The sequence below is a fragment of the Monopterus albus genome, unplaced genomic scaffold (genome assembly GCF_001952655.1).
Source record: "Monopterus albus unplaced genomic scaffold, M_albus_1.0 scaffold260.1, whole genome shotgun sequence".
Classification (NCBI taxonomy): domain Eukaryota; kingdom Metazoa; phylum Chordata; class Actinopteri; order Synbranchiformes; family Synbranchidae; genus Monopterus; species Monopterus albus.
The window spans coordinates 1,764,758-1,780,601 of record NW_018128140.1 but is presented as its reverse complement, the minus strand read 5'-3'; the positions used below and the strand labels follow the sequence as shown (position 1 = coordinate 1,780,601).

General features: G+C 46.9%; 1 long non-coding RNA gene across 3 annotated transcripts in view; it reads left to right on the top strand.

Annotated features, from left to right (window-relative positions):
* Positions 1 to 15,844, top strand: part of LOC109972570 (uncharacterized) — a 77,981-nt gene that overhangs the window by 5,461 nt on the left and 56,676 nt on the right. The window lies entirely within an intron of this gene.

Below are 15,844 nucleotides of genomic sequence, written 5' to 3'. Positions count from 1 at the left end.
GTCCTGGGACGGTGGACGGTAACGGCACATACCGCACTGGTGTTTCTGTAGTTTGAGGAGTCCAGACCATTTACAAATCACCACGCCTGTGTCCTCTCATCACCACGAGTTCCTCATCCTCTGCCGACGTCTCACTCTACTTGTTCTGACCCCTCCACCAACGTGTGTTTTCCTTGTTTTGGTCCTGCATGTGTGTGTCACTGTGGTCTAACAGGACAACGGTGCAGCGAGTTGACAACACACAAGTTCAGTTTATCATTGTTACCGTGGGATTTTGGTGGTAATTCCTGAGGTAGTCCTATTCACACTATATGACAACTCGTGTGTGTCGCTCTGTGACTTTCTGTTGCGCACACCGTGGTGTTAACTACCAGATAATTGTGTGTTGAAGTCCCGGAGCTTTGTTAGACTCGTGTTCTTCCCTCTGATTCTTTGTGACGCTCTCTCTCTGCTGGTAGTCGCTTCACGAAAACCCGGGCATCCTGATGCATGCTGTTTTCCCCGTGTGTGTGTGTGTGTGTGTGTGTGATGTTTTAGCAGCACTCAGTGAGTCTTGGAGACAGGAAGTTCTCAGACCTTTAATCTGTGTCTGGTTGTGCTCCCTGTTTTCCACCCGTCTCTGTGGCTGCAGTGTGATGAATTTGATGTACCTGACAGGGATGAGCGCTCCCTTTCCTTTCATTTCCACTCCTCTGTGCTTTCCTCCCTCCATCCTCTCTTGTCTTGACACGTGTTGGCAAAGTGCAGTGAAATGGTGACGCAACATGATGAAAACGGTGCAGGCTGAACAAAACATCAGGAGAGGATTTGGGTCATACTATAAAATAATTCCTCCCAGGAGTCCAACAAAATGAGCCAGAGTCTTTGTGGTCAGGTTGAATGAAGGTGTCAAATTTCAACTTTGAAGCTCATTGTTGACCCATGGGAATGATGTGTGCAAGTCACAGGGCGACTTACTACATGTCAGAGCGTACATGCGTACCGCCCGGACTTCCTGCAGTGCTCAGGCCGTCCCTTCACAATGGGCGAACCTAGGCCAGACCTGACACACACACAGCACGTCTTCCATGCATCATGCGCTGCTTCCTGTGATTCTGGGTCTGTGGGTGAAGTGATGCTGCCAGCAGCGAAACACAAAGCTCTTCAGAGACAAGTTTCATGACTACAGGTTTTAAATATTTGATAGTGAGGCCCATTTTCTTTGCTGTATCACTTAAACTCCAAAGCAGACGGCAGTTGTGAACCGTGGTAGCCCAGGGATCTAATAATAGACTGTGGGCGCTTCTCATTACCTTGTTTCAGGTCTTGCTCCTTTTGCGACCCAGAAATCATTCCCATCTGGCATCATTAAGGATGCTTTCATTGGGGGGAGGAGGAGGCGGTGGCTGCCTGAACAAGACCTGAGCGAGGACACGAGACAACAGCCATCAGTCTCTTATCAGACAGACACACCACTTCATCGATGACTGGACGCTGGAGCTGGGTGGTCGGATCTGATGCTGACTCACAGGACCAGTCCCCGATTTAATCACCACAAACTCTAGATTGTTCTGACTGCATCTGTCAGCTGTAGGTGGGATTAGTAAATGGAGCATAAAACCCCCTCCGCTATCAGAAAGTAGTTTTTCCTTTATGGTTGTAAATAATTGTTTTAAAAAATAAAGCCTTATTGGTTTTTGTGCTTTGAGCTGTGTTTGGTTGAATGGATCTGCTCACTACAGGTCTATCATGAATGTGCAGGTGTTGACAAGAGGGCAAACGCACAGCCAGTCCTGTCCGGCTGGAGGCCGTCACTGCTCGACCCTGCTGGCAGGAGAACCTCACATCGGCTCTAAGACCTGTAGAGCTCTTGACACCTGCAGATTGACGGCTCATCCATCTGTGAACCAGCTGTGCCAACATCTGTCCTCACTTCACATGAAAGGACGTCTCATTCCCATAGCAGCCAATTTCCTCGATTCTCTGTCCTCACATCTTTTCCTCTGTCACTTCCTTGTGTCCTGTGTGGGAGGGACAAAGACATGAGGATAAGACGTTAGTGAAGGAAACTGCAGACGTGCTGCAGCGGTTCATGCTCTGTCGGATGAAGTGTCCTTGTATAAAGTCCCTGGCTCCTGTGCGACCTAAAGCTTTGCTTCACTCTGATCTGTCGTGACAAACCACGACTGTGCTGCACGTTGCACAGAATCAGTCGAGTCTGATGGTGTTGTGAGACATTTGTAGGTTTCCGGCTCACGTTAACCAGTTTGGTGTGAGCTGACAGCTAGTAAGACTAGGAAGTGCACTGCTCGACAGAGCTAAGCTTCTGGTTCCTGTGTAGAGAGGAGGTACCACCCGTGTTAGGGTTAGGTTTCTTCCTGCCTGATTCTGTTGCTCTGATCTGAATGAATTTTTTTTTTCGTGTCACTTTCTTGGCATGTTAATTTATTTTGCCCACGGGTTATCACACTCTGCGTTTGTAATGTCTGAATCATGCATGAATGCTAAACAACCGCTGCATAATACATTAAACACTCATGCATATTTTACAGTAAAGCCACAGGGCATGTTGGGAGTCCTCCTGTTCCTCTCCGCAGCTGGTTACGGATCGGTTTCATCTGAGGTGGAAGGCAAAAGCACCTTTCAACAGTTCCAGGTCTGTCTGATGACTGGCTGTGTCTTGGTGAACCAGACCATCCAGCTGGTGTTTAGGCATCTGTTTGCTCCCAGCGCTGTTCCCGCAGCATGTTTCCTGTTGGGGAGCAGATGTAGTGTTTCTCCTGGCAGAGAGGAGAAATGGCTGTGAGGTCACCATTCAGGAGGATACAGTGTAAAAACCTGAGCTGTCAGTACATAAATTCAGTCTTGACACCAGCAGTGGGACGAGCAGCGCTCGGGCTTCAAGCCACCATCATTCTGTTACCTGATTAAGAGCAGGTTCATGCTGGCATAGGGAAGGCAGGGACAGGGCGGTAAACAGGATGGGGGAGACGGAGCGGTGGTGTTCGCCCATCTCTTATTGGACTACTCACCCTCTTCTGTTTTTCTAAGTCTGTATTGACTGGGACAGCTTCCAACATGGCCGCCTGCCAGACACATGCACTCACATTGGTAAAGCTGTCTCTGTGAGGACCCTCTCTGACACAGTGCATCCCCTGGCCCCCGATTTTAACACTACCACGAACCTGCTTCTAACCTGAACCCTGAAACCGAGCATGAGCCCACAAACAGCCCTTTGACCGGACATTGTCCTCACAGTTCAGCTGTACACGCGCTCTCTCTGTCATGTGACCTCTGTGCCTCCATGAAGCTTGTCTTCCTGCTCTATTGATCAGCTGTTGGCAGTAGATCGACACTCTAGGTGTGTGTGTCGCCCGTGCTGGATGTGTGTGTCTGTGTGATGCAGTGTGCTGACAGCTGGCCTGTAGCAGACATAAACGTCCTGCTGCCTGCAGAGGAGCGGTCAATACTGAGGCGAGGGAAGATGGTTTCTAAGACAACTTTACCCCAAGAGATGTGGACACAGACAGAGGTGAGGCGAGGGAAGATGGTTTCTAAGACGACTTTAACCCAAGAGATGTGGACACAGACAGAGATGACTACATCTATAACAATATGAACAACACTGAGAGACGTAGAACAAATACATAATTTGTTTATGCATTTATTTTGCTGTTGGTTCTTAAAGCTTCACTCTCTATGCCGTCCTCGTACATGTTGGACAGATCTCAAAGGTCTTCTGATCAGTTGCTCTTGAAAGTGCCTAGACCTGGACATAAACACTGGGGCGACAGAGCCTTAGCGGCGGCAGCTCCTAAGTTGTGGAGTGACATGCTGCTTGAGAGTCGGCCTGTCTCGGACTCGGGTGCTTTTCATTCTCTGTTGAAAACATTTTTATTTAGGCAGCCATTCATCACCGAGCCTGACCAGGTCCTCCTTTGGCCCCTTTGCTCGGTTTGTTTGTTATAGTTGTTTTATTTGGCCTCTTTTTATTGTTGCACTCTTCTGATTATGCTGTTTTCTTTTTGTTTTCCTGTGAAGCACTTTGTAACTTGGGACTTTTACATACTAAGCTGCAAAATGCAGTGGTTTTTGATGGGAGAGCATCACAGCTGGACTCAGCAGCTAGACTGAATCTTTGCACCATGATGGAGCTGCGTTTCCTCAGACTCTCTGAGAACTGCATCCTGCTGCCTGACCAGAGAGGTGGAGTTTAGTGAGGTGAACGCCACCGCAACTGCGGCCCATACAGCCGTGTGGGTGAAAGTTGTCAGTGTACTTGTTGTTTTCCCTCCCAGCAGAGATGGGATCTTGCACAGAAATGGTTTTGTTTTTTCCCACCCAAATGAGAGGTCATCCATCTTTAGCTGTTAGGTCCTGGAGGAGATGGGAGGAGTTTCCAGAGAATAGAAAGCTGATAAATGAAACCAAACACCAGGCTGAGAGAAAACTTGGTGCACTGCAAATGAACACACAGTTGTAGTGTGACAGTGCACAGGCAGCAGAAGGGGAGAATGAGACCGGTCTTTAGGGTGGACTGTGACCTTAATGCCGTTGTGGCTAAGACGAGGCCGAGCAGACGTCGGCCGACTGAAACAACCAGCAGAGGCCAAACTGCTATTTGTAACCCACCTTACTTTACTCATTCAAAAAGTAACTCCACTACTCATTACCTTCATCACTCAGCTGTCTGCTCCGCTGAAGGCGCCTTTAAACAGCCCAACACACACAGGTCACGTTTTCTGTCTAACCCATGTAGGACAGACGTCCGGCCGATGGACTTAGCCGCTTTCAGTGTGCACACTGTTGCTCTGTGCACCAAAATGTCTGAGTTTACAGTTTCATGCCAACGTTTTAATGCAAACATCTGTTGCTGAGCCTCTGGACGCCTTGTTTGACCTTCACAAATGTCAAAGCCTCTCTGCCTGGCTGATTCTACCACAGAATGTCTTCGTCATGTTTACATGGATGGAGCTTTACAAAATCACAAAGAGCGTTTCTCTGCTTTTCACATGCGGACATTACCAGATACACACCGAGCCTGTATGGTTTTCACATAAATTCATCTGAATCTTTCACTGAAGGAGCTGCAGATGGAACAAAGCGCCTCATTTGCATGTAATGTTTCTGCAGTCCGTCAGAAGTTTTTTGGAAAAGTACTCTGACAGTTGGAGAGAGGTTTCTTCAGCTGCACAGCAGAATCAGACAGAAAGGTGTTTTTCAAAATAAATTGCAGAGCTCAGAGGACATTAGGGAAGCAGAGACAAGAAAATGAGGAGGAGGGCGAGGCGCGATGACAGAGGCCTAACATTAACATGATGAGAGAAACGACAGACGTTTCCTGCCATCAGGCAGCTGGAAGAGCTGCTGATGCTGCGGTTTCTCCTCTCAGGAACCTCAGCAGCGTCTTAGCCAAAGTCGAGATGCTGCATTTGTCCGGGGCCCTTTTTGTTTTTTTTTTTTTGTTTGTTTTTTTTTTTAGAAGAGGAAGGCTGGGGCATCGGTCAGCGTAGACGTCAGTGTAGACATGTGTTTGACATTTCTTGACTCATTAGTGAGTGGCCACTTTATTAGATACACGCCGTTACATCTGGCCACATTCTTTGCTAAAAGAACTGTTCAGAGCCTGCACCACACAATGCAAGAAGGAGCGCTGCCGTAGGTCATTCCTCTCCACAGCTATCAGACTGTACAATACATCACTGCAGTGATGAGACAGGTGAAATTATGAGGGACTATGCAATAGTCAACTGAGGTGGAATACTCAAATCCTGGGGGTAAAATGCATTGTAAATATGTACATATGTATATGTACATTGTTTTTGATTTCTCTCAAATACTTTATATTGTCTTGTTTTAGGTATTTTTGAGTACTTTTTAAGAAATTGTCGTAGCTAAAATACAGGTATTTCCCCCATTGCGGGATTAATTATGGGAGTAATATTCTTGTCCTTGATTTCTTGATCTCTTAATACTATATTTTGTCTTGTTCTTGGATATTTTGATTTGTTCTCAGGGGTTAATATGTGGGAGGATCATTCTTGTTCTTGATTGTCTCTCAAACACTATATTCTGTCTGGTTTTAGGTACTTTGGAATTTGTTTCTCAAGATATGTGTGTGGTTCTTGTTCTTATGGTGTTTTATTGCTGCTGGAACACAAGAATTTCCCCATTGTGGGATCAATAAAGTCCTACCCACCTACCAAAGCTGACAGAAATGTGTCAGAGTAGTTCAACACTCTTAGTTTAAGGTGCTGTTGCACTGCACTGCTGCATGTGATACTGACAGGTCAGAACAGTAGAATCTGCCTATAATGCAACACCACCGCTGACTGAGCTCGGAGCTGAGACATAGAGCTCACTTGACCTCTCAGGCAGTTTGGTGTCATCAACAGAAACATCTGGCCTCTTTATTTGCGTCAAACAGCCAGTGTGGTGACTGTACACGGTGGCTGCATGTGGCTGAGTTTGTCTTGCTGTGCCCACATGTGTCTTTGTGTGCAGGAGTTCATTTCATGCTCTGTCAGAAATGGATGCAAGATGTGTGCTGCTTGTTACACAGGTTCCGTCCGCAGTGTAGGCACTGGGGCTGAGATGTTGTGGGTGCAAATATGACCAGGGTGCAGAAAGGTCAGAGGTCACAGGGTGAGGAGAGGCTGCTGTGCCCTGTCTGATGAGCCTCAAACCAAAAACCACTCAAAGTGACTGAGCGGCTTCTCTCTGCGCTTCCTGTTTTCATCTGAGGAAACAATTGTCGAGCTGCGTTTCTGTCTGTATCGGTACAGCTGGTCAACTTCCTGCTTGGAAATGTGGAAGTTCCTTGGTGAGCGAGGACTGTGGGAGTTATGTGAAAACTCACAGCCGAGGTGTGAATAGATAGTGAAGACAATAGTAAAACTTACTTCCTCGTCCTTTGTCATCCTCCCCCTCCAGTAAATAAACCAGTAAAACAATGAGAGGTCATAGAAGTTGTAGAGCCACAGTTCCACACTCGCTGATGTTGGACTGTGTTACTAGGTGACAGAGTTTCTCCTGGTTGAAATGCTGTGTGTTTTTATCCCAGTATGAAACCAGGCTGTACTTTACACCGACATGTCTCAGCTGGGGAGGTCGGCGTTGGCAGAGCTGTGGCTTCTACATGTTCTCTCCTGTTACCCACAGTGTGTGTTGACTTTCTGTCCCTCCTGATAATCTTACAAATCCTCCATCAGTTTATCAATTGTTTTCCTTCCAGGCAGCCGTTGGCTTCAGTTCTCGACTTGCACAGACATGACACATGCTGCAGATGTTTGAGAGACATGGATGGTAACGCAGACAACGGCCTTAATGCAGCACCGAGCCGGGAAAGGTTACGAAGCTGCCTGTGGGGTCTGGTCTGGTTGCACTGAAGAATTTGTTTTGTGCATGAAACCCAGTGACAGCACAAGTAGCACGGCTTCAGATTTATGCAGGTGGTTGTAGCGAGTCCTTTGACACAAACGGACCCGTCCAGGCTTCACTGGGGAACCGACTCGGTTCTGATCCAGTCCATCACTGGTATGTACATTAGAGATCTGCTTGTCCTGAATGTTAGCCGGGGGTAGCCGAGGCCTTGAAGAATATGTGGGAGACATTCTTCAGGGCATCATTGGGGTGACTGGTTCAGTGGGTAGAGCAGTCGTCTCCCAACCGGAGGGTCGGTGGTTCGAATCTCGGTGCCTGCAGTCCACATGTCGAAGTGTCCTTGGGCAAGACACTGAACCCCCAAGCTGCCCCCGCTGGTTAGAGCCATCGGTGAGGTTTGGCACCGCAGATGGGTGCGTTGGTTCTGTACAAAACAAATTCCTTGTGTGTAACATACTTGGCCAATAAAGGTGATTATCCAGTTGTTATTATCATTTGTTTCTCCTCTTCATCTTTCTGGCTTCAGGACCTTTTCTCTGGTGCGTCTGACACGTTGAGCTCCCTCACAGCAGGTTCTGTCCATTTCTTGTTTTAGTGAGAGACATTATTAGTTTAGATGTTGAGTGAAATACCTTGACAGCATCCATCACCGGGCCCCAGTGCATTTACATCTCCGTTAATACTCAACCTGTCTGTCTTGTTTATAAGGGCTTTTTTTTTCTCTCCCCTGAGGGTGATGGCGAGCATTCAGGTCGTACAGGTGACTCCTCACTTGGGCTGCAGCAGCATGGCTTTGTCGACACTTCACTGTCCACACACACACACACACACGTGCAGTGGGTTGACTTTGGCCCTAATCTGCATCAGCAGAGAGTTTAATCCAGACCCAGCCCTTCACTGGATTCCAGTGTAACATGATCTGGGCTGCTGGCCCATCACACCTTGCTGTCACATCATGTGACGCCTCTCGGGCCAGTAGCTGCTTGTTGCCTCTGCCTCAGCCAGGCTGTACGGTTCTGCTGCTGTGGTGTGTTCTGACATGGGCGGGCTGCCGAGGGTCTGTTGGCTATGCTCGTTTTTCTTTGCTGAACATGTTGGTGTGTGGAGTCAGAGGATTTCACTGGAGAGTCTGTGCGTGTTGGTATGTGTGGTTGGATTCAGATTGTGTATGTGCACTGTTCTGCCTGTCTGCTCCCACAGACACCGGAGACACCCGCCCTCTCTTTGTTTCCTACTTGTTGTCCTGGTTTTGTGCTCGTTCTGCCTCCCTGTGCATGCTGCCCCACCCACCCCCACTGGTGTTTGGGTCTCAGGTAAATTGTGTTTTTTCAGATGAAGATGGATGAGATGCCTTCAGAGCGAGCCGGGGGTCGACCTCCGCTGTGTGCCCTGCGGCTCTCTGCAGTTTCATTTGTCTGATCTTTTCATGTGGCAGTCAAAATCCACCCTGTAGCCTGGCAGCTTATAAATTGTGTCGGGCGTGAAGTGGTGACAATGTCTGTGCCTTGCAGGCAGCGGGACTCGGCTTTTCTGTCCGTCACTGTGCTGATACCTGTGGACCTGCAGCCTCCTCCAGATGTTGACCCAGCTGCAGGGAGTTGCTCCTGTCAGCGAGGCCTGACGCTGATGCTGCTGAACTGGCCTGGGCAGACATCTCCACATGTTGTACTTTGGTTTAGAGTTTGATTCCCTGTGGCAGGTCAGTTCAGATCCAACCTCAGTCGGACGTCAGTGCTCCACTTTCAGAGCAGAACAGTTTTTCTTGCTCTGTCAGCAGTTCCAGTTTCCTTCAGTTTTGAGCACCCGATCTGGGCGGCCATGTTAATCAGCTCCAAACGAGCGTATACCTTAAGTCTGCTGTGAGGGCGGAGGATCATTACCTGGCTCAGCGCTCACAGGCGACCACATCCTCAGACGCATTTCCCTCTGCTGACAAAAGCACCGTGACAGAAGCTGAGGCAGTTTAGGAATGTGAAGTATTCGGGTTCATGACGCCTCATAATGGCCCTGCTTCTCGTCACTGAGCTCTCAGCCACCCGAATCTGTTTCAGCATGTTTTCCCGGCTCAGTGTTTCAGGAATGCAAGAGGCTACCACATCACATCCACAGCATAAAACTATTATGCTTGTGTGGGTGGGTGTGTGTGTGTGTGTGTGTGTGGGCCGCCCTCCAGGCTCCTAGGATCTGCCTGCCGCCAAACATGTGGGGCGGCTGCAGCGCCTCACACTCCGACTGGGTGTGCACCTCATCTGCTTCTGTTGCCAGTTTATCCAGAAGATGTATCTCCTGACCTTTTATTCAGTCATTCAGACAGGCTTCATTCACTCTGTACAACACACACACACTCCTCCAGAACAACATGTGGATTAACACATTTAGCTGAGTTCTTCTCTCTGTGTTACAGCAGATGTATCTAGTTTTACCCTGGCAAATAGGAAAGCTGCTGTTCGCAGTAACAAACCTGTGTAGAAGGATCATTATACTTATTTATATTTTTAAAACATTGTTTTAAAACAACGTTGTTGTAGTTTTTATTCCAGAAACAAAACACCATTTGCAGTGCTGTTACTTGCTGCAGATTTTGAGCAGTGTTGGTGCATAATGAGCCATTTTCCAGCTTCTTGTGTTTCTCCCAGACGTTTTTAACGCAGCACTGCAGGTGTCGGCGTCCTCACACAGCGAGCTGCTTTAAATCAGTATAAACTGAAAGCAGTTAGTTCTGTGTGTACATCAGTTCTTATGCAAAGTCTGCAGCTGCTGTTCTGAGACTTTCTCACTGCTGGGTGACGTTCATTAACCCCATCGTCTCTCCCTCGGCTCCCCATTGGGGGCTTCGCTGCAGCTGTACATACAGTCAGATCGATCCTACTGGATCATGCAGTCGATGTCAGTGCTGCTGCTCGAGGCACTGAGCGTTAGCAGGTGGTTGTTGTGTTGCTACAGGGCCCAGAATGTGACACTGGAACATGTTGGATGCTGCATCAGCAGCTCAACACAGGACTTGTTGTTCCTCGCGCAGACCTCACAGTTTGTAGTCGACTGTGGAATGTTCAGCTGCCATCTTTGTTTACAGCAATGTCGCTGAGTTATTGTTTGTTTACATCAGTTTTTCTCTGTGCCAGTGTTTGCAGAGTCAGAGAGGGGAAACAGAAACAAGACGGGTTCATCTGAGCATGTTGACCTGTGGCCGGGAACCTCACTGATGACAGTCGAGAACAAAATGCATGCAGACAGACTTGCTCATTCATTTCCACAGTGTGTTATGTTGTTTTTAAGTAGGAGCCACATGGTTCCTGTCAGACTGACATCGAAACTACAAGGCCGGCGTGAACATATCGGCCACTTGGACGACATGTTGAAGTCCTTGGCTCACTGCTGCTTCTTCCTCAGACCTGTGGTGTCTCAGGTTCAGATGGAGATGGCTATGCTTTGCTTTCATTGCAGGCACCTGCCTCTCTGACAGTTAATTAGTATTATTTCAATGTAATGATATTTTTAGCATATGGAGTTTTGGTTTTCTTATAATCGGGGAATCACTCTGATCTAGAAAGCTGCTACTTGTACAAACCTTCTGAGAAAACAGCAGTCTTACCATTAAAAGCCGCTGCAGTACTTGTCCTGCTAACATACACATGTCGATGTCGGTAGACCAGTGAAACTCTGCCGGTTACCGGGGGACTCTGACAGTTTGCTCCAGTGAACCGGTCCCGCTCTACCTCAGTGTTCTGGAGCTGAGGCCATGTCAAGGTGAGGGGACAGGAGCCCGGACAGTGACTGAGTTCTACCCAAATGTTTCAGTATGAGTCCACAGACACAGCTTCACAGTCTAACTGTGACATTTACACGTTCATTAACGCGTAGCTCTCACACCCTCTCTCTCACTGCGGGTCCTCGTCCGCCTGTGATTCAGCTGCAGCCTCCTCTACACAGGCACCCGTATTAATAAGTGTCTGCATATTTCTGTGTGAGGAGAAACGGGATTGTGTGAGAGATGCGGGAGGTCAGCGTCAGACTGAAGGAGCTGCCATGTGTGGAGCATGTTGTGAGCGTGTGCAGAGCGCGTCACCCTGCTGAGGATTTAACACTGGGACAGTAAATCTGCATGGGGTGACGGACCCGATGGTTTTCCTGCAGGAAGCGGCAGCAGATTTACACGTGTTAACCCGCCGAGGCTGCAGAGCGTGAAGCTGGACCAGTTTCCACTGGTCCTGCTTCATGCTCAGTGGTTCCTTCCCATGCTCCAGATTAGCTCCAGCCTCCTGCAGCCTGCTGGTGTGGCCACGGTTTCAAATGGATTTGATTTGCATTTTGACAAACAAACTGACAATAGGGCACCTCTGTATCCACAGCCCCAAATCAGCCGTGGCAAAAGACTGAAGCCCAGAATGGTGACTAATCCTGTGGGCTGGCTCAGGGCTCATGCACGGTTGGTTACTTTATTTATACCCATAGGTAGATTTGTTTTGCAGTCAGATCAGATCAGATGGCATCCTTAAACATTCACAAAATTCCACAAACATAAACACCACACACATACCCTGAACGTAGCAGAAATGGAAATACTCGAAACTCAAAGATACAAACCTCACATAAAAACAAAACCTAAAAATCATATTATACAATGTATTACTGCAGCTTATTCAGCTCTATAACAGCAAAAGCTACATTTATATCGCTTTGTTTTACAACTCGGAACTACAAACCTCCGGCCAGAAGCAAAAAATAGCAGCACGGGGGATGGGAATCATCTTTTAAAATAGAAGTAGCCATCCTCTGTACTTGTCTACTATACAGGGTTGCCACACTTGGCTGAGACTCCCCTAGCAGCCGACCAGACCACTTAACTAATGCAGCTTATTCAGCTCTATAACAGCAAAAGCTACATTTATATCGCTTTGTTTTACAACTCGGAACTACAAACCTCCGGCCAGAAGCAAAAAATAGCAGCACGGGGGATGGGAATCATCTTTTAAAATAGAAGTAGCCATCCTCTGTACTTGTCTACTATACACGGTTGCCACACTTGGCTGAGACTCCCCTAGCAGCCGACCAGACCACTTAACTAATCGATCTAAGGCTGTCCTCTGTCTTAGAGGTATCTGACCAAACCATGACACCAAGGAAAATGATAAAATAGATTCAATAAAAGCTTGATAAAACATATTAAAGTTCAATCAATGTGAAAGTGTGCGAGTTTCCTTAAACAATGTAGATGTTGCTGACCCTTTTTACACACCCTTTCACAATTCTCTTCAAAACTCAATTTATTATCAATGATCGTCCCAAAGTATTTCTATGATTTCACAGACTCAATAGTCTGCCCTTTAAAGTGACTTCCTGCCTGTGAGGTTTCTTTCTGAAATCAATAAGCATATCTTTAGTTTTTGCTAAGTTTAGTTGCAGGTAGGACTCCTCACACCAGCCAACAAAATCATCCACAACTGAACCGTGGCTATTTTCACCATCCCGAAGAAGACTGACAATAACTGCATCATCAGCATACTTTATGATTGTTCCATTGTCCCATCTACTCTGCCACATATTTGTATAAAGAATAAAAGGTAACTGTGACGGCACACACCCTTTGGGAGATCCAGTAGACGAACCCCTTCGATCAGACAATACACTATTGACCCTAACTCTCTGTGTACGATTAGTTAAAAAATCTAAAATCCAACCCGCCAGGTTATTACTCACATTGAATTGTTGTAAAAGCCTATCAATTAAAATGTGGGGCTGAATAGTATTAAAGGTGGAAGAAAAGTCCACAAATATTTGTTGGAAAAATATCGGATTTTTCATTACCCCTGCTCAAAAAAGATATCAAGGAACTGGAGATGTGGCCACAACGGGGCGAATCACTTCTTAATCTTTTGGAATTGTGAAGTTGTTCACACATACTGGTCTGAGATCCATGAACATTTACAAAACATTTTCAATTACCATACCATTAACATTTGAAACCATGTATCTGGGTAATATAGTAATTGATGGGTTTAATAAGAAGGACAAGAAATTACTATATATTCTGCTGGCCGCGAGCAAAAAAGCTGTCTCACGAAGATGGATTAAACCTGAACAACCAACAACCGATGACTGGAAGGACATCATACAAGAGATTTATACAAGTGAAAAAAATTGCCTTTGCACTCAGACTGCAGGAGGGCGCATTTTGTCAGATATGGTCGAAATGGACGGAATATGTGAAACCTGTCTTTGTGTAAAACCACTGGGTGCCTATGTAGTAGTGAAGCTACATTGACTATCTATACACAGTGAGGTACCAATAGAGAAGAGGTTCCCCTGCCCCGGTCATGTTCTTTGTTTGTTGTTGTTTTTCATTTTGTTTTTCTGGTTTTTTAAAAAAAAAAGCAAAAGTATTGTATGGTAATACATTGCAGATTGTATTCATTATGCAGCGTGCTTTTTCAATAAAAAAGTAAATTGGGGGGAAAACAAAGTCCACAAATAAAAGCCTGGCATGTGTCCCACTTTGATCCAAATGTCTATAAAGCATATTTAGCAGAGTAATTGTAGCATCCTCCACTCCTCTATGAGGCCTATATGCAAACTGCAGAGGATCCAATACCTGTTCAGTCTGCCTCAGGACCTCCGATCTGACCAGTCTCTCAAAAGTTTTCATTAATACCGAAGTCAGAGCAACTGGTCTAAAATCATTCATAATTATAGGACTATTGGTTTTAAGAACAGGGATAACAACAGCATCTTTCCAGAGCTTAGGCACATATTGTGTCTGCAAAGACTTATTAAAAATGTACTGAAACACAGGACTTAATTCATGTGCACAGAACTTCACTAGGCGCCCACATCCATTATTGGGGCCACAAATTTTATTTGCTTTCACAGCACAGAACGCCTTTTTGACATCTTGCAGCTCAGTGTTAAGATGCAAAGAGTCTTTAAGTCTCTGTTTCAGTTCCTGGGTTTCAGTACTGAAATCAAAAGAATCAAAATGGCAAAAAAAACCATTAAGAGCATTGGCCAGCTCCATATCTGAATTACAACCAGCTAAAAAGACACGAGTATTGCGCTCTGTCTGCAGACCTGCAATAGTCTTCATACTTGTCCAAGCGGAACCAAGTCTGTTTGCTGCCATCTTGCTTTTCAATTCTGATTTATAATTTTGCTTTGCTCTCAAGATTTCAGCCTTGAGCTCTCTTGTCACTACCTGCAGATCAGCACCTCCCCCCTGTTTAAAGGCCAGTGCCTTCCTGTATAAACAGGATTTAATTGACTTGGTAACCCATGGTTTATTGTTAGAATATATTTTGACCTGCTTACATGGAATAATCATATCCCTACAAAAAGTCATGTCACAGTGGTGACATAGTAGCTGCTGCCATCAGGTGCACAGTTTTATTAGGCTTATTCTTTTAAACATATGCTTGGTGTTACTGAGCAGACGCCCAGGAGTTCCCAGCATGCCCCTGCAGCAGGTCTGTAGGTTTTTCTGCACAGTTCTTCGTCTTTGTGTGTAGTCAGCTGTTTGTACCTGTGGCAGACTGAGCTGTCTCTCATCTAAAAGTAGGGATTTGACTGAGGCTTGTGTGGCGTCTGCGCGCACACACACACACACACACACACTGCTGTGTCTGTTGTTTTTATTTTTTCCGTTTCCTCACTCAATTGTTTTTCCTTATTTCCCCCCCCGCCGCCGTCTCCCATAATTCAGCTCTCCTCTTCGCCACCCAAAGGCTCCCAGATGCACTTCTCTGTTATTTCCACTGACAGCTGCAGCAGAGCGCCAAGGCCTCAGCCGTGATATGACTGATGGCAGGGTTTTGTGACAACAGATGAGCTGTGAAGCTCCGAGCTCTGCTGTCCACCCCTGAGTCGCTCGGCGCCCTCTCGACCTGGCCGCCACCTCAGGAGGAACAAGGCAGAGCAGAATGAGTCACTTATCAGCACTGTGCTTAGATAACTGCTTCATTTGCACACATAATTATGGAGGCTCATTCTGCATGCTGCCCTGATGAGTGGCTCTTCATCTCGTCATGGAGTCTTTGGCTGCCGGCGTTTGGCCGACGAAGACTTCAGTCCCTGCTTGCTCTCACGAGCAGAGGTCACACAGTTAGCTACTTGGGTCCGTCTGTGTTTCTGTGTCAGAATTGGTCTGGCCCATCTCACCTGGGAGTCCAGTGCAAGCAAAACATGAGTATGAGTCTTCCTGTAATGCCCACACAAAGCAAAGAGCCAAAGAACTTACAGCTTTGTTAGGTTCACCTGTGTTCTGTCAGGTCACGTGGAGAAACCTCCAAGCAGTGCAGACAGGGTGTGAAGAGATGGCACCGAGCCCGGACGTGATGGGTGCTCTGACCGCAGCTGCTCGGTGGTCGGCCCAGTCAGACAGACGGGGCAGAAACACTGTGCTCGTGAGGTGTGTGTGCTCATCAGTGGAAATGCAACAGGAAGCTCAGTATCATTTCTACCATCCTTCATATACCCAGTTTATTTCCTGCTG